The following is a 25,268-nucleotide window of genomic DNA, read 5'->3' on the forward strand; positions in this document are numbered from 1 at the left end:
ATATAAAAAGCTGCTCAGTTTCCCTAGTTAAATAAATGCAAAATAATGAGATAGGTTTTTTCATTAAATAGGTTGACAAAGAATGATAAAGAGTTTTTAGTAAATTAAAACAAGAAAGGCTCTCATATACTGTTTGTGGCAGTGTAAATTTGTGAAGTTTCAAATTTGATTTATATCTATCAAGACTTCCTAATGTGCAAACTTCATTGACTTAGGAATTCCAATGCCAGGGATTCAGTGTTTAGAAGTTGACGCTTGTGTGCAAAGATTTGTGTTCAGTAAAGTTGATTACAACGTTGCTAATAATGAGAAAAACTAAAATAACAAAAAATTAGAATAAAAAATGATTTGAGTACATCATAGGGGATTAGTTAAAATAGGGTAGATACATCAATTCTGTAAAGTGTAGGAGTGGTCAGATTATGGGAGACACTAACTTTTACTTTATGAATTTCTGCTTTATTCAACAAGAACAGTTTTATTGTTTTTGAATTTAGAAAAATTACCATTTGTCAAAATACGGTCCATTTCTTATTTTATAATATAAATATTATTTTCATAATATCCTTCTTTTTAATCAGTGCATCACTCTCTCATTTCTTCTCATGTGAGTGCAGAATATATCATTGTTGACATCACAGGAAGATACCATGAAACAAGGAGGACGTTTTATTTGATATTTACTGGATTCTGAGAACACAGCTAAATAAAAATCCTACTGTGTCTTTTTAGTTCTTCTCCACTCAAAATAAAGTACATAAAATCATTGTGGATACCGCTCGGAGATCTTCATCGTTGACAGTGAGGGAAAGGAGAACATGGCCAAGGTGCAGAGGTTCACGTAGGTCATGGATTTTGGTATTGCTTTATGAGAAAGTATAGTCTTTGTATTAAGGAATTCCATAGATTACACATTTTCAATCATCATTAATACTTAAATTTTATGATTTATTTAACTTTCAAATCCTCATTAATAGTTAAGCATTATGATTTATTTAAATTGATAATATTTCATTAGATTTTAAAATTTAACATTAATCAAATTAAATCTAAATCATTAAATCCAGTGTTATTGGAGAAGGATCATGAAGTGTCAGGAAGATGAGAAAGTAGTGCATTCCAGAACTCATATATATATATGTATATATATATATTTTTTTTTACGAAAAGAGTACTGTCTATAGTCATTAATTGTTTCAGATAAGTGTACTTGAAAGCATCAATTTCTAGAATGTAGAGTCTGGGTTTGCTCGCGTAAGTTTGTCTTCAATTATCCTAAAATTTTATATATAATTGCTTAATAAATTATTTTATTAATGACTGTTAAATTTAGGTGAAGTATGATAAATCTATATATATACATACATGTAGATAGAGATATAAAATTCCCTTTTAAAAATTATGACGTTAAGATATGATCCTCATATTTATGTATCTATGTTACGTGTGGTCACTGCATTATTGGGTATTCCTTAAATACTACCTAAATGCAGCTTGTTTACAGCCAGAACTCTTTGTTTGCTAGGGTAGAGAAGGAAATGAAACCCTATGGCTTCTTGTCCATCTTATTCTAGTGTCCTGACAAGTAAGTAGAAAGTGTCATCAACTGCAGTTTCAGGTTCTTAGTTATGATGATTTCTCTTCATGTAATAAAATATCACTTCTGTGAGTTTATTTCTTTTATTCTGCAGTCACTGACCTGGCCCCAAAAAACACAACTTCATAGAGCATTTTCGTAGAAACTACTTCAAGAAATGTCACTATAGCACTAGAGAATTGGCATTTTCTGTGCCAAGATGTCATTCCTAATAATACTGTGTCTGAGGAAGTGAAGCTGGGAGAAATAGCCAGCTGGGTGGTGAAGGACAGGTTTGCCTCATCTGTAAATAACAGTGATTTGTGGGATGACGATCTCACCAACAGGGCTTCTCTCCTCCTCCTCATTAGGATGCTCTGCAGTGCAGGCAGAGGCTGTCAAGGACCCCGATGGAAGCTAAGCATGATGATGGCAAGCTCTCTGTTCTGTTTTGCATTTTAAAGTCATTCGTAAATGTTCTCTAGCTCTTTCCGTTACAAAAGGTAGAGACTGGGTTGTGATGCAACTCTTCTCATCTCTCTTTGCTGATGGGTACAATTCTTCTCTGTGACAGAGTTCTGTTTACTGTGGGATTCAACCTATAACTCTTTAAGGAGGCGTAGTTAGGTAATGGTGGAAGAGTCAGTGCCCATATTCAGGTGGGAATTTAGTAACTTACACTATGGCTGCAACTGCCAAGCTCTGGAGAGAGTTTCCTCAACCATTGAAACCAGAAAGGAGTTCGTTTAAGTTTTCCCTAGGCAAAATTGCCCAAAGTATAGCAACCATGCTCCTTTGAATAACATTGCTTAGGACCTTCAATAGCACCACACTCAAGATCATGTAATGTTTTGCCACAACATTGCTTGATGAGCGATGTATAGGTCCGTGTCTAGGATCCAAATCCACGAACCCTGGGCCTCTGAAGCAGAGTGTGCAAACTTAACAACTACACCATTAGGCTGGCCTGAGAATATATTTTAAAAGAGAGATTCACTATGGACCAAAAAGCAGGGACCTGCTTCCACAAAAGCAGCTGCCACAAGGGGCCACCCCATAGCCTAGTGGTTAAGTTTGGTGTGCTCTGCTTTGCTGACCCGGGTTGGGTTTCTGGGTGCAGTCCTACGCTACTCATCAGGGGCCATGCTGTGGCAGAAACCCACATACAAAATAGAGGAAGACTGGCGCAGATGTTAGCTCAGGGCCAATCTTCTCAAACAAAAAGAGGAATATTGGCAACAGATGTTGGCTCAAGGCAAATCTTCCTCAGCATACACACACACATACAAAAAGCAGCTGCCACCGGGGACCAAAATGTACAATTTCAGGGGATTTAGGGATGGATCCTTAGAAAAGGATCCTCCCTCCACCTTAGAAAAGTGATGTCACTCCATGTTTTCTATTTGAAACCAGTAATGATCCTTCCAAATTCTCTCTCCATTTTTTTTAGATGAAAAAATTGAAGAGGTTAAATAATTTGTCTTTTAAGTGTCAGATCCAGCACTTCAGTTCCATTTGATGTAAAATCCATGCTTTTTGTTAACAATGCTATATGGCCCCTCATCCTTTCTCAGTTATAATTAACAGAAAATCCAAGTTCAACTAAATTTAAACAACAAGGGTTATTTCCTAGTTAAAAAACTGAAAACTCCAGAGGCAGCATGTTAGGCATTACTACTAGTCCAATAGTCAATCTCCCCCTGCTTCTAGCTGTGTCTGAAACCTAGAGGGACAACAGATCTTTCTCTACCTGGAACTCCCATTCTATGAGAGTCCAAAGTGTTCCATAATTGGGTTGGTCTCAACGGCTTTTTCAAAATTGTGTTCCTCTATTCAACTATTTGTCTTTTCTGCTTCAACTAGGCAGTCAACGTACTGGTCCAAGAGCACACACTTTGTGTCCATATTCCCTCACTTAAAAGGATCCTGGCATTGCTCTGTCTAAACTTAATTCTACTCTGCTTCAAGACCAACTTCTTCATCAAAGCTTTATGTTCTTACCTTTAGTCCCTTTTGATGAATTCTTATAGATTTTGTGGGTTACTGTTAAGAATTAAAAGTCAAATCAGAGCTTGGACTACATTAAAGAAGATTAGCAAAGAATGGGTGTGATGATTGTCCTGTCTCACCCAACTCTTCTAATAACATATCAAGGATAAATGATGATGGTAGCTAACACTGAATGAGAACCATCTTCCAGCCACTGTTTAAATTCTTTGCATGCATGAAATAGTTAATCCACATGAAAACTTTATGAGATATGTACTTGCATTATCAGTATTTCACAAACGAAGAAATTGAGGCAATGAGAGAGTGAGCTACTTGCAAAGGCCACAGAGTTAGTAAGTGCCAAAGCCAAGATTTGAATCCACGCTTAACCATCAGAGCATATTTACCAAAGGATATGGTGCTTTAAAAAGATTACAGCCTAACAGTTGCTTACCCAACAGGTAAAAATCAGGATGAAAAAGAACTTAAAATAACTTTAAAGTCATTTCAGAATGAAGTGGGACAAGAAGACTCAGGGTAGAGATGATAAAGGGAAAATTTAGAGTAGATATGTTTACTGTCTTCAAGTATTATGCAGGCTGTCAGATAAGAGAGGGATTAACTTACCTTGAATAGCCCCAAAGACTAGAATTAGAAGCATTAGGAACATAGTTTCACCTAAATATAAAAAAGCTATTTCTACCTGTCAGACTGTCTAAAAATAATTTCAAAAAAGCTTTTGTGAGAGAGCATATTTGCCACATCTGGAAGTTTCCCCACATCTTTTGGCAAAAGTTTTGTCAGTAGGATTCAAATATCAGAAACTAGTTAAAACACACATGTTTTAAGGGCCTAAACATTCCATGAATTCTCAGATTGTTCCTCCTGGATGCTGGAACTGGGAGGTAATGTAAAGCTATGAGTATATCAGGGATGGAAAGCAAAGGAGTGAAGTAGGAAAATAGAACATAAAAAGCGAAATAGGAGTTAAGTGGGTGATACCTTGGAGATGAGTACAAAAGGTAAACCATGTCATCCAAATCCGTGCCCAGCAAGGCCCCGCCGGGCAGAGTAGCTAAGGCAGAGAGAGTTGAGCCACCAGATGGCCTTTCTCTGACCTTTCAAATGTTCACACATTTAATGGCGGTTTAGGGTTGCCTTAGCTTGGTTGTTATTTTTTACTCTGCGACAGCTTTTTCTTCTTTAGTTAGGAAGTCAGAGCTCTGACTCTGTTGTGGAGAAAAAGCTATTAAAAGGAAATTGTGGTATATAAAATGGAGACACTTTTTTTGATCATATTTCAAAGAATTTGAAGGGAAAGACAAGAAAATCAATAAATGCATGGATTCCTTTACACTTTAAAAAGACAATTCTTTCTTTTCTAAAGTCTGTTTCTGGGTGTTCCTGCTGTGAAATCAGCCCATAACACACAGATTTAATGGAAATTTACTCTTAAAAAGATAAAATGGTAAACAGAAACGTAAAGGGTTCAGCTGCTTCTCTCCCTTTCTACCTTTGGAAAACAAGTGACAATACCTGCAATGGAAACCATGTAATTTTCAATCTGATTATTCATTTGCTTGCTCATTTATTTATTTATTTTGTTAGAGGAAGATTGGTGTTCACTTTCAATTCTGAAGTGTAGAATCAAGTCCTTTTTACTCATCATAATACTCAATAATATTTTGCACGTTTTTGTCTCTGACAAAAAGTTGTCCATGACACACAACCTTCTATCTCATTACTATTTTGCATAACAAAACCATAGAGCAAATGTTGTCATATGTAATACTTTAGAAAAGAGAAAATCACAGTAACAATATAATCCCTGGCAATTTGTGAGGGTAGATCTCCATTTTAGATGCTTGATGAGTTATTCTAGAAAGAATCCATCTTGAAAATAAAGAAGATTCTTTGCTTGAGGGGATTTTCTCCAAATCAAATCCCTTCCAAATCCTACTCTTTTCAGTAAGTATAAAAAAGGAGGACTCTGCTGCCTGCAATTATTCTATGCAATAGGAAATTTTGTCCTGATTTATCTGCATAGTTGATTCTTCCTGGGAATACTCAAGCTTATTATTCTCTCTCTCTCTTTGAGATTTATAGTCAGTTTTAATTAAACGTTTTTATTTTGAGGTATTGTGGCTTCATGTGTACTCATAATACATAATATAGAGAGATCCTATGTATGCTTTACTCTGTTTACTTCAATAGCAGCATTTTTCAAAACTATAATACAATAACCAGGATACTGACATTGATAGAGTGAAGAAACAAACATTTTCCTTACCACAACAATCCTTCATGTTGTCATTTTTTTAACCACACTCACTTTTCTCCTGCTTCCACCCATTTCTTACTTCCTGACAACCACTGATCAGTTCTCTCTTTCCATAATTTTGTCATTTCAAGAATATTATATAAAAGGAATCATACAGTGTCTTAGTCTGCTTTTGCTGTCATAAGAAAATACAATAGATTGGATGGCTTTAACAACAGAAATTTGTTTTTCTCACAATTCTGTTGGCTGTGAAGTCCAAGATCAAGATATTGGCCAATTTGGTTCTTGGTGAGAGTTTTTTCCTGGAAAAGACTGCCTTCTGTGTTCTCACATGGTGGAGAGAGAGAGCCAGCAGGCTCTCTCGTGTCTCTTCTTATACTGTTCCCATCATGAAGTCCCTAGCCTCATGACCTCATCTAACCCTAACCACCCCCCACAGGCCCCATCTGCAAACACCATCACATTGGGGTTAGGGCTTCAATGTATGAACTGTGGAGGGATACAAACATTTAGTCTATAATATATAATATGGAACCTTTGGGGATTGGCTTTTTTCACTCCTCGTAATTTTCTGGTTCATTCAATCTGTTGTATGTATCAATAGTTTTTTTTATTATTATTGAATAGTGTTCTCTAGTATGAGTTTGCCATAGTTTGTTTAATCCTTCATCTGTTGAAGGACATCTGGGCGGATTCCAGTTATTAGCTATTACAAATAAGCTCTGTAAACATTTGTATACTGTTTTATTGAGTGTAAATGTAAATATTCTTTCCTCTGGGATAAATGCCCAGGAGTGCAATCGCTGAGTCACGTGACAGTTGCATATTTAGTTTTTAAAGAAACTGTCAAACTGTTTTCCAGAGGGGCTCTACCCTTTCACATTCACACCAATGATTTTCTCATTTTCTAATTGGAACTTTATTTTTCAATTGCTGAGTTTTGAGAGTTAAATAATCTATATCCTCATCTTTTGTTGGATATGTGATTTACAAATATTTTCTCCTAGTCTGTAGCTTGTGCTTTCACTCTTTTAACAGGGCCTTTAGCAAAGCACAGGTTGATCATGTAATTGATGTCCAGTTTATCAAATTTTTGTTTTATGAATTGTGTTTTTGGTGTTAGGGCTAAGAGCTCTTGGCTTAGCTTTAAATCCCAACAAATTTTTCTCTGTGTTTTTCTTAAAGTTTTATAGTTTTACATTTTTACATTTAGGTCTGTGATTCATTTTGAGTTATGTTTGTGTAAAATATAAGTCTTAGGTTGAGGTTCATTTTTTTTTGCCTTTGAATATCTAATTACTCCATCACCATTTGTTGAAAATTCCCCTCCATTGAATTGCATGGCTTTTTTTTTAATGACAGAGTATTCCAAATGAAGCACAGAGTTTAGCTTCCCATCTCAAGCTCAATCTAATTTTTTTAGTAAAACCCCTCCCATACTCTATAGGCCACCACATGCCTTTGTACCCAGGCAAAAACACAGGACACAAAATTGGTAACAATTCTCTTATTTTTCCAGTCAGCTACCTAAATTCTTACTTGTCTTATTTACAGGGACATCAGCAACTCTCCCCTTTAAACCTGCCTGTATCTTTTCTATTGTCAAAGAATCAGAATAACTTACACAGTTCAAATGGAGTCATTTGGGCTCTTCCAAGCCAATTGTCATGTGATTAGTTTATTACTATCATTTCATCTTACTGCCAGCAAAATTACATTTGGAGACTGTCCTGACAGATGAAGCCTAGGCCCTGCCATAATGACTTTTTGCAGGTTCAGATGCTTGCAGAGTCTGTGGTGGTCTTTAAGAGGAGAATGGCCTCCCTTTTTCAATGCCAACTTAGTCAATAGAGCTATGACAGGGATCCTGAAGTAGAAGATCCAAACTTCAGCTGTTTCAGTTAATATACAAAATCACTCACCTCAGTACAAGCCAAACCTGAGAGTACAAAATCAGGCCTGGTTTGGGCATCTGCTACCTAACCTTCTCAGAAACACTTTCTCCCCTACTCCCACAACTCAACCCTCCTCTGAGTTTACCCAGGGAGTTAATAAATTATCTTTGTATTCTGAAAGCACAAAGGTCTTCCGAACTCCTTTCTTAGATGATTGAGCTGCTCACTCTCAAGCCATCCTTCCAAGGAAGTATACTCACAGATACCAAAATAATCTATTCCTAATCAATAAAGCATAGTTCATGGCCTTTCTTTCACCAAATTAAAAAAAAAGAATCTTTGACAGATACTCCAAATGAAAATAATTTTAATCTCTGAGGAGATAAAATAGGCATGGTCCCATACTTATATGATGTTACATTCAGTTTTCACAGTATCTCTTGGGGCTGGTGTATTATTAACATCTGGATAATATTTTATTTTTCTGAATCGTAAATTAAATAAGTGGAAAAAGTTTCTAAAGCAAAAGAATGTGGAATTAAGAAGGTAAAATGACCCTCTCAGGGTCATACCCAAAGTTCTAGTCCAGGTCTGTGTACAATTTATCTTCAAACTGTTTTACAGAAAAGGATCTGCAAAATGCCAGCTCCATTCCAGGAACTGTTATTCACCCTGAGCTAACATCTGTTGTCTGTCTTCCTCTTTTTTTTTTTTTTTGTGAGGAAGATCAGCCCTGAGCTAACATCTGTGCCAGTCTTCCTCTATGTTGTATGCAGGATGCCTCCACAGCATGGCTGATGAGTGGAATAGGTCTGTGCCTGGGATCTGAACTCTTGAACCCAGGCCACCAAAGTGGAGTGTGCGGAACTCTAACCATTTGGCAATGGGGCTGGCCCCTCAAAAACTTTTTATTTTCAGAATAGCAAAAGAAAAAGAAAATAGGGACCTGTATTGCACAAATATGCAACATATGCAATCTCTGGTGTCTTAGCTTTGTGTTTATTAGTCAGGTCACTTGCCTGCCTTGTGAGTCATCTATGCTTCCTCTTTTCAATCACTGAAATGAATGTCTTTGTAGAAACCAAATAATCTTGAAATTGAAATGGGTAAAATGTTGTCCCAATGATAGAGAAGTTATAAGGAATAAAATGCTACAATTTTTGTGGTGGGCATTTGAGGTGGCAAGTTAATGTCATAATAGTATTACCAACTTTGTGAGTTGCTCCTTTTTCAAAGTCACATCTTCCAAAAAAATCTCAAGAAAGGGTAGAGCAAATCTACTTTTTGGGTGAAAATATATTCATTTTCTAGTCTGAATTTCTGGCTGTTATCTATATAATTACTGGTTTGATTTAACATCAGTATACAGGAAATTCTTTAAAATAGTTTTTTTATGTTAAATTGTGACAGCTGCTTTGATTTTGACAGACATCCAGTGAAGTGTTTCCGATGCAATATGACAGTGCCAGCCATGACGTTAATTGCATCTTTTGTTGGAAAATGCCACATGTAACATTTCAAACAGAATCCAAACACCAGGATAACTATTCATTTATTTCACTTTGCAAGAGAACTATGAAATATTAGCCTTCATTTTGTCTTCCTCAGTTTCATAATTGACTATTTCAACTATATGCACTGATCACATTAGCCAGCACTATCAGTTAACTAGACAGTCTAATCAAGTGTATCTGTTATCAACAATATATTATACCCAATCCATTTAAGGAGAAGGTGTTAGAGTTGTAAATTTTATTTTACTTTAAGGATAAAATTAATTTGAGAAACAAACAAGTCAGTGTCATTTTCCATAGAAAGTCATAAAATGTGAAACATAACTTTAAGTTTGAAGACATTGATATGAATGTGTATAAGAGAATGTAAATTAATCACTTCAACTGGAATTAGAGTTTCCTGAGTTCTCTGTTGCCTCCTCTTGTTTTTATAGGAATATCTTTCTTAGCATGAGTTGCAATAGTGTTTAAATTATTGCATTGTATGCATTTGTGTATTTATTCATTCATATATTGATTTAGTAAATATTAAAAAATCTATTCAGTGCCAGGCACACTGGTGAGCAAAACAATAACTGGTTGCTGACTTCATGAGGGTTGCATTATGTCAAATATTGCTTTAAAATAATGTGTAGCTAGTATCATCAAGTGACCCACGTTTTCTTGCACTTGCGATCAATAATAACCCTGAATATAGAATCAGAAAGTCCAAATTTTACCTTGGATGTACTGTAATAATTTTTATCACAATTCCATTTCTCATAGCTTCAAGTTGCAATTCTCACCTACCTCTTTCTTGAGAATTTTTTTTTCAATCTGTATCCATTTTCAAAACCGCAATGCCAACGTTAGGAAATTAAAATATCCCTGTCCATTTTCTGATATGTCATTGTCATGACAGTGCAGAGAAAATAAATAATGTCCACGGCATTAATTTAGACTAACCATGGGAAACACTTTCCCTGAACTGTACATTGTCTTTTAGGTTCAGTAACGATGATCAGTTGCTATTTCATAACAGTTATTTCCACATTGATAATGTCAATGCATTTACCAGATTTGTATTCACACTGTTTCAATTTTTAAAAATTTGCTACCAGCAACGGATGCCATCTGACGTCCTTGAAAGCATTAGCCAAAATATAAAAGTCCAATCTCCATTATTGATGAGGCCACTGGAGAAAGAGACATTTAGAAATGATTAAGAGTGTATTGATTATCAGATGTTATTAAGATATTGAAGGGGCTAAATGTCCTCAATTTGCTATTTAGAATCTTAGGACATTAATCAGCACTGAATCAAATGATACATCATTCACTTGATTACATAAGATGTTATCGTGGCTGTCCAGGGAGAACTGGAGCATGCTTTCAGCCTTAACCCATTACTAAATGTGAGTGATCTTCAAGGTTCTGTCACCATCTCTCTTATGTTTTATCTTTACACTTGCCTTGAGTGAATTTGTCTATTCTTATGACTTTGTTGGCTCTCAAATCTAAACCTCTTTTCTAAAGATAATTTTTAACAGTTTGCTCTGTCTTTGTATTCTTTCTTCTTTATTATAACATCTTCAAAATTTAAATGTGTTGCTCCCCTAAATTCTGTTCATTGCCTTATGTTTCCCAAATTGTTGTCTGTTTCATTTAGCTAGTATAAAATATAGGTAATGGCTTTATTTATCCCCTCATCCTAACCTCCATCTCTAAGTTACGAAAATGGGAAAATTTTTTAATCTTCTCTCATATAAGTGTTCTATTTTTCATTCCTATTGCCATTTCTCTACTTCAGGTCATATTGTTTACACACACCCACATACACACACATTGGCCTATTACAACAGCCTTCCAACATGTACTTTCCCATAGTTCTCTTTAGAAAATACAGAATTGGTCCTATTCTTCTACTGCTAGAAAATCTTTATTATCGCATCACTCCAGCTCCTAAGCCTGACTTTCAAGGCCCTCTAGACACTGCAATCTCCTCCTCATTTGTTTTCCTGCTTCTGCTCATGCGAACTTCTAAACTGTTCTCCATGTACACCAGAGGACCATATTAAAAATGTAAATCAGAGCATGTCCCCACAGTGCTTACAAAAACAATGTTAAAGCTTGTCATTGCTCCTAGAACACAATCCAACTTCCATTCCCCAGCCGAAGGGCAGTGCATGATCTGGCCCTGACTACCTGCCTACCTCCCCAGACTCAATTTGTGCCACTCGATCCCTTGCTTGCTAGCTTCTGGAAACATCATCCTGATAATCAAGAGCACATGGTTAATAAGGTATTTTCTGAGTACTAATTTAGATGACAGAGGAAATAATGTGCCTTGCCAACTTAAAAAAGGGGAAAGAGAGAACTACATGGAAAATAATTGCTATAAATCACTTTACATTACCACTAATAAAGAAATGCAAAGCAGTCTTTACCACTAGGAATTCTCATCAGTATGCTTATTTTATCATGGAAGTCTGAAAATGACTGAGTTGTGGTTTTTGACATAATTCATGAGTTTGTATGGATGTATAGATATAAACGTGCAACTTGTAGGAACAAAGTCAAGTTGCAAACATTACAGCTATACACAGGTTGTCCCTAAACTCAGAGTGAGTTATGTTTCTGGAAAAAAGACAGACTTTTCATAATTTTAGCAGATTTTAAACGAGTCAACTTTTTCACAATCTTAGTTGGTGTTCAAATAGTTACTCTATTCAAGTCATTTTCCATATTTTTTTCTTGATATTACTTTTGGTCCGGTCCACCATCATCAGGTTACCAGTCTCACTATATTGTATTCATAGACACAATTCCTTGTTTCAGAATTTAATATTTGCTGAAGACCTGTTCACGTGTGAATAACTACATTATGTGCAAGACAGGAAGATGAGCAAGGGAGATTGAGTTGCTGCAGCCTGGTTGGGAGACTCCAAGAACACTAGCCACCTTCTTTTGTATATTTATATTTCTCCTTTAACTTAGTTCTTTTATTTCTTCTCCTCCCTGATGGGAAGACCCTTATGAAGTCTTCTAGTGAGCTGAAGGAGAATTGAAAGACAACAGGTTCTGGAGGTGTATTATTTTGGGGCTTGAAGAAAATCTTTATGCAGGAAGTAGATTGACCCTTAAGAAGTTTTTGTTGCATTCTTTGTATGTTTGTCTTGTTAGTTGTTGGCTGCTATAAGAACTCTGTGTATCTTAAACAGATTTAGTGAAGGGTTTATCATTTCTGTGTGAGACAAAAACTGAAATTAAAGTCCTGGTTATGTCCTGATGTATTATCGAAGGTCATACAGAACAGTATCCAACTGTCCACAGATCAGTGAGTTGGCATATCATGGTATAACGTTATTTTAAAAACAATTTAAAAATTAACTGAACATCTCTTTTTGGATTATATCGATAATCAACATTTACTAAATTTTGTAAACTGAGTAATCATATAATAATTTGTGTTAATAATGGGAAAATTGGAAGTTTTGCGTCAAAATTAAATTAGGAATTTGCCAGGGGGAAATTGTGTTTTATTTTAAATACTTCTTTTTAAATTCATATTCTTGAAAAGTTTCCTTCAAGAGAATATATAATCATTCCCTTAATTTTTCTAGGATCAACTTTCAAAATTCTCTGCTTTACCTGTTCATTCATTTTCATAATTAGAATACTAAAAATTTTACAGTAAGCTGTCTGGTTTTACACTCATGAGAACTGTATTTGTGGATGGTTTAGGGATAGAGAATTAAATCTGCATGAAATCATCACATTTCCCTAGATGTCGCCGTGAAATTGGTACTTTCCCCTGAAAACTTCCATGAAATTACAAAAATTATTGCATCTTTGTCTCTAAATATCTTGCTTGGATACATGAAGGATACTGAGTCAATCTTTCTTGTACCTCAGTTCCCGGGATAGCTAATCATTCGTGAATCTGTTAATTAAGCACTAGGAGAAAAATGTACATGATTGATATAAGAAAATTTTAGAAGAAGGTCAGTCTTATTAAATGTCTAAATTCAATGATCAAAGAGCCCTAACTTCTATTTCCAGTGAATGACAGACTGTAGCATACACAAATTGTCCATTTTTGCCAGTTTCACAATTAATGGTAATCACTACAGCCAAATAACTCATAATAATATGCATGATTGGCTAAATTAATGAGTTAACCATAATGAAGCCTACTCTTTTTTATTGTCAGTGGAAATGGCCTTTCAAATACCGTTTAAAATAGATACTTGGATCACACACACACACACACACACACACACACACACACATACACACACCCCTCTCCTTTTAAAGTTGATATAGGAGATCTTTAAATATAATTTTACCCTCCCTATGTTGGGATTATACATCTAAATGCTTTTCATGTCATGTTTGGACATGTGACTTGCATTGCCCCTCTCTACAAGATGGTTATGGCTTCCTGCTGCACTGACATCACACTTGACATATGATTTGTCTGGGTCAATGTGAGGTAAGGGATTTTGTGCCACTTCTAAGTATATATGTTAAGAGCCATTGTATGATTCTGCCATAGAGTCTTTTTCTTCTGTCATAAAACTGGCAATTCTCTAGATAGGGGCTCCTTTTTTACCCTAGACTGCCTGAGTCCTGAAATAATGACAAAAGAAGCTGAGTTGCAGCCAACCCACAATGAATATGTGACATGAGTGAGAAATAATCCTTTATTCTTTCAAGGTAAATCCACTGAGAATATGAATTGCTTGTTATTGCAACAAAACTTACCTGAAGTTGACTTAATACAGTGAGCAAGTCAAAGTTAAAATTATTTTAACTTGTTGAAATAAGAAGGCCATATATTGATACTTGTTTTCTCACTTTTTGAATACAAATAAATGTGATTATGCTTCTGATTATCTGACTATTGTTTTTGACATAGAATATCAAATCATAATCTAATTGATCAAATGTAACATAGAATTAATAGTAATAAAGTGTTTTAGCATTTTCATTTTATTTAAAATGTTTATAAAAGTCCCAGCTTCTGATCCTGGAGAAAGCAGATCCGTAGTTAACTCTTTAATGATATATCCTCTTTGTATGGTGTATTCTCATAGCAGAAAAGAAAATAGATCTAATACCAACTATTTTATCTTAAAAACATCTAGTTTTAAAATTATTTATTTATTTGTTTATTTCATAAATAATTTAACAAGCATTTATTTGCTGCCTACTACTATAATAGAATGTTAATATTTATTGTTAACTTTACACCAAGAACTGCTTTGAGCACCTCTACGTTTATTCACTTAATATAATCCTAAGGTAGATACCATCATTATCTCAGTTTTACAGTTGAGTAACATTTTATAGTTAGGCATGGGAAGATTGCTCATGGTACATAACAGAATGAGGATTTGAGCCCACGTAGTCTGGCCCTAGAGTCCACACTTCTTAAACACTAGCTAAGCCGCATTTCACACTGGTATGCTATTTTTATGTCAGCTATTATTTTAGTTTCTGGAAATATAGCAATGAACAAGAAGGCTAACAGTCTAACATAATGGAGCTACAATAAATAAGGAAAGAACCATTATAATTTCAATTTGTCATATATGCTCTAAAGAATAAAGAAGGGAGAGTGAAAGAGAGGACTGAGAAGGAGCAATGTGTGTAGAAAGAGGAGAAGCAGGGAATTGTGATTCCTGGAAATCAATGAAAAAATACTTCAAAAATAATGAAGTGTACCAGTGTCATCTGCTGATGAGTATTGAATAATGAATATTGAATAGCCTTTGGCTTTGGCAACCTGAAAATCTCTGTGAGGTTTAAAAGGACGGTTTTAGTGGATTTGTGTGTATGAAATCATGATAAAGATTAGGGAAAGAATGAAAACTTCTGTTTCTGCAGTGCAGAGTACTTGATGCCCTGAATAAACACGTCCCTGGGAACAACAATCACAGTAACATAAGCAAGAAAAAGCTAAAAAAATTTAAAATAAAATTTGGAAAAATATTTAATAAATTGCCAAGTGGAGAAAATGAGGAATCCTCAAAAGGCAAAGACAGCATGAATGTTGCAATTCAGAAAGGCAAGAGTGCACTCAAGCCAGTTTTGAACCTGTAGACCCCCTCCTTACCTCTGGTGATAATGGAAGCTTAGTAATGGTAAACAGGAGTCAGGGGCCTAATCCTGGAGCCTGCCCAAATGAAAAATCTAATTAGGGACACTGGAATAAAGCTGAAACCCCAGATGGATACAATCTCAATGTAAGAGGAAACTAAAAATAACCTTACCCCTCCAACTGAAAAGTGAAGAAAACTTGTCTATTCAAACTTGCTTCTGGAGAGGGGATAAATTCTGCCTTGAGTATTTGAAAGCAAATTTTTGATCTCACTCTAAATTCATGCTTATCTGGTAAAAACAAACAAAAGACTATAATCCAAAACAGTTTTTAAAATATTCTTGAGTTTGTTGTGATCCCAGAAGCCTTGCAAGCAAAAGCATATCATCTCTGGAGGAATACATTTCACTATAAAACTCAAAATATGAACATAAAGTACAAGAAACTGTTGCATAAAATGACAGGGAAAACCTGAGAAGCAATTGCAACATTCACAGTTCAGAAGCACAGGCTCATTAAAAAACTGAGACTTAACTATAAGACTATAGAATGCTTCTCCTCCCCCTACACTTACTACCACATTATTAAAAGCCTGTTTATCTCAGTTCCTTTTACCCAGTACATAATGTCTAGCTAACAAGAAAAAAATTACAAGGCTTGCTGAAAGGCTAAAACCACAGTTTGAAGAGATAAAACAAGCATTAGAAGCAGACTCAGATGAGATAGGGATATTAGAATTATCAGAATGTGAAGTTAAACAACTAAGATTGATACACTAGGCAACATGCAAGAACAGATGGGCAATGTAAGCAGAGAGATGGAAATCCTAAGCAAAAATCAAAAAGAAATTCTAGAGGTCAAAAATTCTGTAATAGAGATGAAGAATGCCTTTGATGGTCTCATTAGTAGACTGCACACGGCTGAGGAAAGAATCTCTGAACTTGAGGATATGTCAATAGAAACTTTGAAAATAGAAAGGCAAAGAGAAAAAAGACTGAGAAAATATATATAATAGAGTATACAAGAACTGTGGGATGACTATAAAAGGTGTAACATACACATAATAGGAATGCCAGAAGAAGAAAGAAAGGAAAAGAAAATACAGGCATAAAAAATGTTTTATTGTGCTTTGCTTTACTGTGCTTCACAGATATTGCATCTTTTACAAGTCCCTCCACTAGCAAAAGATTAGAATTCACTGATGGCTCAGATGATGGTTAGCATTTTTTAGCAATGAAATATGGTTTAATTAAGGTATACACATTTTTATTATTGCTCACTTAATATACCCTGCAGTATAATGTAAACGTAACTTTCATATGTACTGGGAAAACAAAATATTTGTGTGGTTTGCTTTATTGAGATATTTGCTTTATTGCAGTTGTCTAGAACTGAACCCTCAATATCTCTGAGGTATGCCTGTATAGTGGAAGAATAATGACTGAGAATTTCCCCCAAATTAATGTCAGACACCAAACCAAAGATCCTGGAAGTTCAGAGAACACCAAGCAGGATAAATGCAAAAAAAAAAAAAATCTATACCTAGGCATATCAAATTCAAACTACAAAAAATCAAAGATAAAGAAAAAGTCTTGAAATAAACCAGGGGAAGCAAAAACTTACCTACAGGAAGAAAAATGAGAATTACATGTGTCTTCTTTTTAGTAATTGCACATGCAAGAAGAGAGTGGAGTGAAGTATTTAAGCTGAAGAGATAAAAACCACCAACCTAAAATTCTTTACCCTGTGAAATTATCCTTCAAAAGTGAAGGAGAAATAATGACTTTAACAGACAAATGAAACTTGAGAGAATTTGTTGCCAGTAGACCTGTCTTGCAAAAAATGTTAAAAGGAGTTCTTAAGAGAAAAGGAAACTGTATAAGTCAGAAACTTGAATTTACACAAAGAAAGGAAGAGCATTGGAGAAAAAATAAGTAAAGGTAAAATAAAAATTTTTCTTTCTTTTTTTGTTTTTCTGAGAAAGTTTCACCCTGAGCTAACATCTGTTACTAATCTTCCTCTTTTCTTGTATGTGAGCCACTGGCACAGCATGGCCACTGACAGACAAGGTCTGTGGTCTGTGCCAGGGAACAGAACCCAGGCAACTGAAGTGGAGTGCGCTGAACTTAACCAGTAGTCTACCAGGGCTGGCCCTATTTTATTATTCTTAATTAAGCTAACAGATAATAGTTTGTTCAAAATAATAATAATAATAGCAACAATATATTCAATTACCTAAAATTATGGACAATATAATAATAGGTTATATATATGTGAAATGAATGACAATAATGATAGAAGAAACAGGAGAGAGGAATTAGGATTATTTGGTTACAAGACATTCACATTACCTATACAGTGGTATAGTATTATTTGAAAGTGGACTTGAATTCATTGTAAATGCACATTGAAAACTCTAGGGTGACCAATAAAATAGGTTTAAAAAAAAGGTATAACTGATATGCTAAGCAAGGAAAGAAATGGAATCATATGAAATGCTCAATTAAAACCACAAAAGGTAGAAAAGGAGCAGAAAACAAAAATACAGAAATGCAAAACAGGGCAACAAACAAAGGCTATAAAAAATATGGTAGATATTAATCACTTTAAGTGTCAATGGTCTAATTATGTCAACTAAAAGACAGTGAATGTGGGAGTGGATCAAAAACAAGACACAACTATGTGTTGTCCACAAGAAAACCCATTTAAATATAACTACACATTTAGATTAAAATTAATGGGATAGAGAAATATATGTCATGTTAACCCTAATCAAAAGAAGGCATGAATATTAATTTCAGACAAAACAGATTCAGAGCAAGGAAAGTTATCAGGGTAACAGGGGCATTTTATAATGATAAAGGATTTGACTCTCTAAGAAGACATAGCAACCATTAATGTGTATGCTCCTAACAACACAGGATCAAAATGTATGATTCCAAAACTCAGAATTGCAAGGAGAAATAGCTGAATCCACTATTACAGTTGGAGATTTCAACACCTCTCTATCAGAAATAGATTCAGCAGGCAGAAAATCAGTAAGGGCATAGTTAAACTCAGCAACACAATCAATTAACTGTATATAATTGACATTTACTTCATCCAACAACAGCAGAATACACATTCTTCTCAAGCTCACATGACACAGTCACCAAGATAAATAATGTTCTGGGCCATAAGACACACCTTAACAAATTTAAGAGAATAGAAATTATGCATATCTGCTCTCAGAGCACAAAGAATTTACCTAGAAACCAATAGCGGAAAGATAGCTAGAAAATCCCAAAGGATGTATAGATTAAACACGATACTTCTAAATAACACATGGGTCAAAGAGAAATGTGAAGAGAAATTTAAAAATATTGAGACTGAATGAAAATAAAAACACATCTTATCAAAATTTGTGGGATGTAGCAAAAGTACTGCTTAGAGGCAATTTATAGCCTTGAATGCATATATTAGAAAAGAAGAAAGATCTAAAATCAGTAATCTAAGTTTCCACCTTAGAAAACTAGGGAAAAAACAGCTAATTAAATTCAAACTAAGTAGAAGAAAAAAAGATAATAAAAATTAAAGCAGAAATAGAAGAAATTGAAAACCAGAAACCAATAGAGAAAATTAACAAAAGCAAAACTAGTTCTTTGAAGAGATCAATAAAATTGATAAGACACTAGCCAGGCTAACTAAGAAAAAAGAGACAAAACACAAATTACTAATAGTAAAGATGAAAAAGGGGACATTACTACAGACTCCATGGACATTAAAGGGAAAATAATGAAAGATTATGAACAATTCTATGATCACAAATTTGATAACCTAGATGAAATGAAACAAGTTTTTGAAAGACACAATCAGCAACACTCACACAAGAAGAAGTAGACAATTTGAATGGACTTATATCTACTAGAGTAATTGAACCAACAATTAATAACCTTCCAAAACAGAAAGCACTAGGCCCAGATGGGTTCACCAGTGAATTCGGCCACACATTTAAGGAAGAAATTATACCAATTCTCTAAAATCTCTTCCAGAGGATAGAAGCAGAGGAAATACTTCCTAACTCATTCTGAAGGCAGTATTACCCTGGTAAAACAGAACCAGACAAAGACATTACAAGAAAAGAAAACTACAGACCAAGACATCTCATGAACATAGATGCAAAAATCATCAACAAAATATTAGCAATATTTATGAACAACTCTATGACCACAAATTTGATAACCTGGGTGAAATGGACCAACTCCTTGAAAGATACAATCTGCCAAAAGTCACCCAAGAAGAAATACACAATTTGAATGGACTTATATCTATCTAAATAAATATATTTTGATTTAAACTCACCAAGTTACATAGATCTCTTTAGCATACCATATTGGAGGTTTTTTTCAGTAAACTGCATTATTGGTTAATTACACTTGGTATAAAGTAATTATGCAAGATTATGAAACTGAAGCTTTGATGGGACTCGATGATGAGTGGAGAACAACTTGGGAGATCAGCTGTCTCAAGCATTAGCTCATCACCAGATAGATTTTATAAAGTGCACAAGTGGAACTTCTCTTCTCATCTTAGATGTACAAATGCTTTCATAAAAATAAAATCAAGGAAAGTTTTGCAATTTTGCAGGCCTCCACAACTGTATAGGTTTGGTAATCTTTATTATTCATAAGGGAGAGAATCAAAACCTCAAGAACTGTGGCTATACTGGACTTTTGTCCTTAGTATTGGGGTACATACAAAGAGAGCTGAAAGGGACCTTGAACATCAACTAGCCCAGTTGTCCATTAATAGGAAAGGAATGAGAGCCAGCCTTCCCTAACTCCTCAAATTCTATATGACATGCCCATTTACATATGTTCATGGCATTTGTGTATCTCTTATCATAATAGTGTACTAAAATTGCTTTTTACTTGTCTGCTATCTATTAGGATGAAAACTCACTTGGTGGGGAGGCTGGCCCCATGGCCGAGTGGTTAAGTTGGGGCACTCTGCTTCAGTGGCCTGGGGTTCACCAGTTCGGATGCTGGGCACAGACCTACACACCTCTCATCAGGCCATGCCGTGGGGGCATCCCACATAGAAGGACCAGAATGACTTACAACTAGGATACACAACTATGTACTGGGGTTTTGGGGATTAAACAAAAAAAAGAGGAAGATTGGCAGCAGACGTTAGCTGAGGGCCAATCTTCCTCACCCTAAAAAGAAAAATAAAGCATAAAACCAACCAACCAACCAAACAACCAACACACAAAAAACCCACTACCCAAAAATCCCTTTGAAAAAAAAACTCACCGAGGCCAGTAATTATGATGTTAGCATTGAATCTCCAGAATAAACAGGGCATTTTCTTATCTAGAACTATAATGATAACAAAATATCCTATGATATATCATATATACGACACATGATATATATTATATATGAGATATATATCCTCTCATATCAATTCTTTCAATCTTGTGAGGATTATGCTATTATTTGTTATTCCTTTTCTACAGAAGAGGAAATTATGACAGCAAAGTGAATCAGCTTGCCCAAGGTCACTACACACGTAGTAAGTAGTGGGTTCGGGATCCAAATGTAGCACTTCAATTGCAGAGCCTGCACTCTTAACCATTTCATTAAACTGCCTCTCATAGAGTAGAGGCTCCTTAAATATTGCTGAAAGCAGATTAAATAAATCTAATTGAGGGAACAGACATGTAAAGCACAATTATAATTCAGTATGCTAAGTTATATAAAATCAGTAAATATATACACAGGAACACTGTGTACTGTTATACTATTTTATACTATGTGCACTTGAAGCCGACAAAGAAGCTTCACAGAACAGAAACATTTTGAACTGAAGTTTTTACTACTATTTTTATGAAACATTTTTAGTTCCAATGAAATATAAGAAATTATTTTATCTTCCTCAGAGTAACCCTCTTAGGTTCTTATTCTGCTTTACCAATTTGTTTAGTGAGGAATTAGTAAAATATACTGTAAATCATTCTTAATAAACATGTGGCAATGATCCTATTTGCATTTCTTTATATATCTTTGGCTATACTTTTGTTGTGAGAAATGAATGAAAGCTAGAGTGAATAATAACCTCCTGTGACTGCCGAGAGTGCTATATCCCACTCTTTTCATCATTTGTTCAACTCCTCGTTCTTGAAGCAACAGCATTTGGTTTAACACACTGGACTTTTAGGGAACTGTATTCTTTTTTAGATGAAACTAAGGAATTTGATGACACTGATATGCACTTTATATTTTCAAGACTTAATCTGATGGAATAATGGAATCTTGTATGTTTATCTAAGATATAATTATTTTAAAACAAAGCTTCCCAAATGGTTCCTTTTTTGGTAAAATTTAAGATGTTCATAATGCAACTAAATTTACTGATTTTAATTTTATAAAGACATTATCAAGGTTATTTAATTCAATTTTTAATTTCTCTGATAATTACTAATGTTCATCTTGCCTTACCCACTCCCCTCTACCTCTTCCACTAACTTTGGATTAAAGTATGGAATAATGTTTAAACATTTAAATTAAGAGAACAGTCAAATGCTAAAATGAAAAAATACCTCAAAAATCATGTTATTTTTGGGCAGATATAATATTCTGGTGTTTAAGTGTTCTGCCTACAGGGAGAGACATACATACAGGTTTTATGAGTTATTACATCATTGAAATATAAGATTTAAATTTTCCCTAAGTTTTCACACTGCTCTCCACTCCCAATTTGTTTTAAGATGATATCATTTGAGACATACTAAATAACTGTTTGTTCCTTGAAATGGAGATTTCCAGTTAAGCTAAAATTTCCAAATTTCTAATACCAGTCTCCAAAAATGGTAATAGGTCTCCTTGGAGAAATGGCTGATTCTAGGAATGAGGTAGGAAATATGCAAGATGAGCCTGGAGCATCTTGTAGTCCTCAAAAGTAAGGAAATGCCCCTGTTCCTACCAAAATATCAAAATCTACAATGACAGAGGTGTGTCGAAAGAACACAGGAGTAAATTGAAATATCTCCCAATGGCCAAAGCTGAAATAATTTGATCAAGAAAATAAAGTGGAATTAATGTAAAACCCAAATTATAAAATAAATATCAATGAGTCTATCTTGGTATAAATAAATGATTGAGCAATTAATGAGGAGAACAGAAAAATCTTCAAACCAGAAAAATTCCAAATAATTTATATAGATACTTAGCCCTCTAGAAGGTGAAGCATAGCTCCACACTCCTTTAGCGTGGAATGTGCATTGTAACTTCCTTTCAAAGAGTACAGTGTAGAAAAGGGATATAAAAGAGTAGCTTTTATAGTGGGGAAACCTAGCAAACACTATCTCAAGCCAGGTGATCAAGATTAATACCGAGAGTGAAAAGTCATATTGATAGTATGAACTCTTGGTATGAGATGATGAGAATGACACTTTACCTCTGTATTCTTCCTTCCCAAAACAAATTATCCCAGTCTAATTAGAAGGAAAAACATCAGACGAACTGGGGGACATTCTACAAAATACCTGACTAGTACTCCTCAAATCATCAAGGTCATCAAAACAAAACGAAGCAAGAAATCCATGAAACACTATCACACTAAGAGGAGCCTAAAGAGACATGACTATTAAACACAATGTGGTGGGGCTGCCCCGTGGCCAAGTGGTTAAGTTCATGCGCTCCGCTTCAGCAGCCCAGGGTTGGAGGTTTTGATCCCGGGTGCAGACCTACACACCTCTCATCAGGTTGTGCCGTGCTGGCATCCTGCATAGAAGAACCAGAATGGCTCACAGCTAGGATATACAACTACACACTGGGGCTTTGGGGAAAAACAAAAAGGGAAAGATTGGGAAAACGTATTAGCTCAGAGTTACCCTTCCTCATCAAAAAGTATAATGTGGTGTCATGGATGGTATCCTGGAACAGGAAAATAACAGTAGATAAAATCTGAGAAAAATCCGAGTATAATATGAGCATTAGTTAATAGCAATGTATCACTATTGGTTAGCTAATTATAACGTATCATACTAATGTAAGATGTTAATAATACAGGTAACCAGGTGTGGGGAGTTCAGAAACTCTTTGTGCTATCTTTGAAATAATTTTGTAAATCTACACCTATTCTAAAATAATAAAAGTTGGTTAAAAAATATTTAATGGTTTGTTTATGCAGATTAGCGGTTCCACCAGAAAGTCCTGAAAGATTGAGCACTCTTGGTTTTTGCCCATGAGTGATAAAATTGGGACATAAATGTGTTTACTGTAGTAGATGAGAGAAAGACTGGTGAATCTATTTGAATACAGATATTCAACATACCCTACTACCAAATATTCACATGCATATTCACACTCACATGAATAATTCTACTTTTCCATATATTGATGTTTCAGTGCTATAACTTATATGTGAGGGAAATATGCCTTAATAAAAACCACCCAATGTGGGTGGTCTAGCTGACTTGGACTTATGACCTTTCTTTTCGCTAATCCACATGTCCCACGGTGTCATTTGTTGTATCATTGAGGAAGGGCATCTCTTTAATTAAAGAGAGATAAGTAACTGTGCTCCCTTCTGAAGCAATTGTATTTTGGGAATATAGGTACATTTTTTCATTACTTGAAAGGCACAATAAAAAGCTCCATATAAAAAAAATAAATCATTCAATATTGGTAACTTAGAGTCTCTTGACATAATGACATTCCATAAGGACAAGCCTTTAAGCATATCTGTCTCTAAAACCATTTAAGCCAACTTCTCATCTTGAAATAAAGCAAATAGTATCTTCATTGCCTCTGCTCATTGTATGCATGACTGGACTAGGATTTGTTCAAACATGCTCTCAGGACCAGGATAACTATTCAGAAAAGCCGGAACTGTAAAGCCCAAAAGCCAGCTAATTTTCATGCCTCACAGGTGTAATTTTGTCCCCCACCTAAATTTTAACATTTGCTATTCAGCTGTTCTTTTTTTCCCAGTCAAAAAGCTTGGCTCATCTTATTAATGCTCTTCCCTCATCCCTAAGCCTTTCACCTGCTCCCTGCAGAACCTCTTTCACTTGAGAACAATTTACGAATTTCTTTAAGTTAATAGGGACAATTTACTCCATTCTCTTTTTGATTAAATTGGGGGTGTCCCCAAGATACTATTTCCCATGCAGACCTCTTAAGTAGTCTCTTTATATGTCTATATGCCATGTGTCCCCAAAGGTGAGAAGAGAAGTCATTTGCATTTTTTCCTAAAATTAAGAATAACTATTTTGAACGTTGATGAGTAAAAATTATCAAATGTTAATATTGATGTGTTTTGAGTCATGATATCTTCTTATAGACCTTTGTTTTCTTCCTTCTTTCCTTCTTCCTTCCCTTCCTTCTTTCCCTCCATTAAAAAGTATATTGAGCATTTTCTGTTTGTGAGGCACTTGGTTAAGCTCTAAGTACAGTTAATGTTTTAATGAATTTTACATTTGTATTAGTTATCTATTGCTGTGCAATGACTTACCCCAAAACTTATAGGCTTAGCACAACACACATATATTATCTCACAAATTCTGTTAGCTGGGAATCTGGGCATAGTTTACCTGGGTTCTCTGCCTCAGAGTCTCTCACAAAGATGTAATCAATGTGCCAGCCAATCTGCAGTCTCATCTTCATGTGGTTGCTGACAGGATTCAGTTCTTGGTGGCTTTCTTCCTGAGGACCTGATTTCCTTGCTGATGATTGGTTAGAAACCACCCTCAGAGACAGATACAGAGAGAGAGAGAAATGAGAGAGAGATGCTGGTAGCAAGAGCAAAGTCAGAGTCTTTTGTAACCTAATTATGGGAGAGACATCCCATCACTTTCCCGTAGTCTTTTACTTAGACCTTAGTCAATAAGCCCAGCTCTCCTTCAAGAAAAGGGGATTATAAAGAGGCGTGAGTAACCATG

The 25,268-nt window shown here is 35.1% G+C and overlaps 1 pseudogene; it reads left to right on the plus strand.

Annotated features, from left to right (window-relative positions):
* Positions 1–818: 818 nt before the first annotated feature.
* Positions 819–25,268, plus strand: part of LOC106839585 (large ribosomal subunit protein uL6 pseudogene) — a 68,374-nt pseudogene continuing 43,924 nt past the window's right edge.

The sequence above is a fragment of the Equus asinus genome, chromosome 1 (assembly GCF_041296235.1).
Source record: "Equus asinus isolate D_3611 breed Donkey chromosome 1, EquAss-T2T_v2, whole genome shotgun sequence".
Taxonomy (NCBI): domain Eukaryota; kingdom Metazoa; phylum Chordata; class Mammalia; order Perissodactyla; family Equidae; genus Equus; species Equus asinus.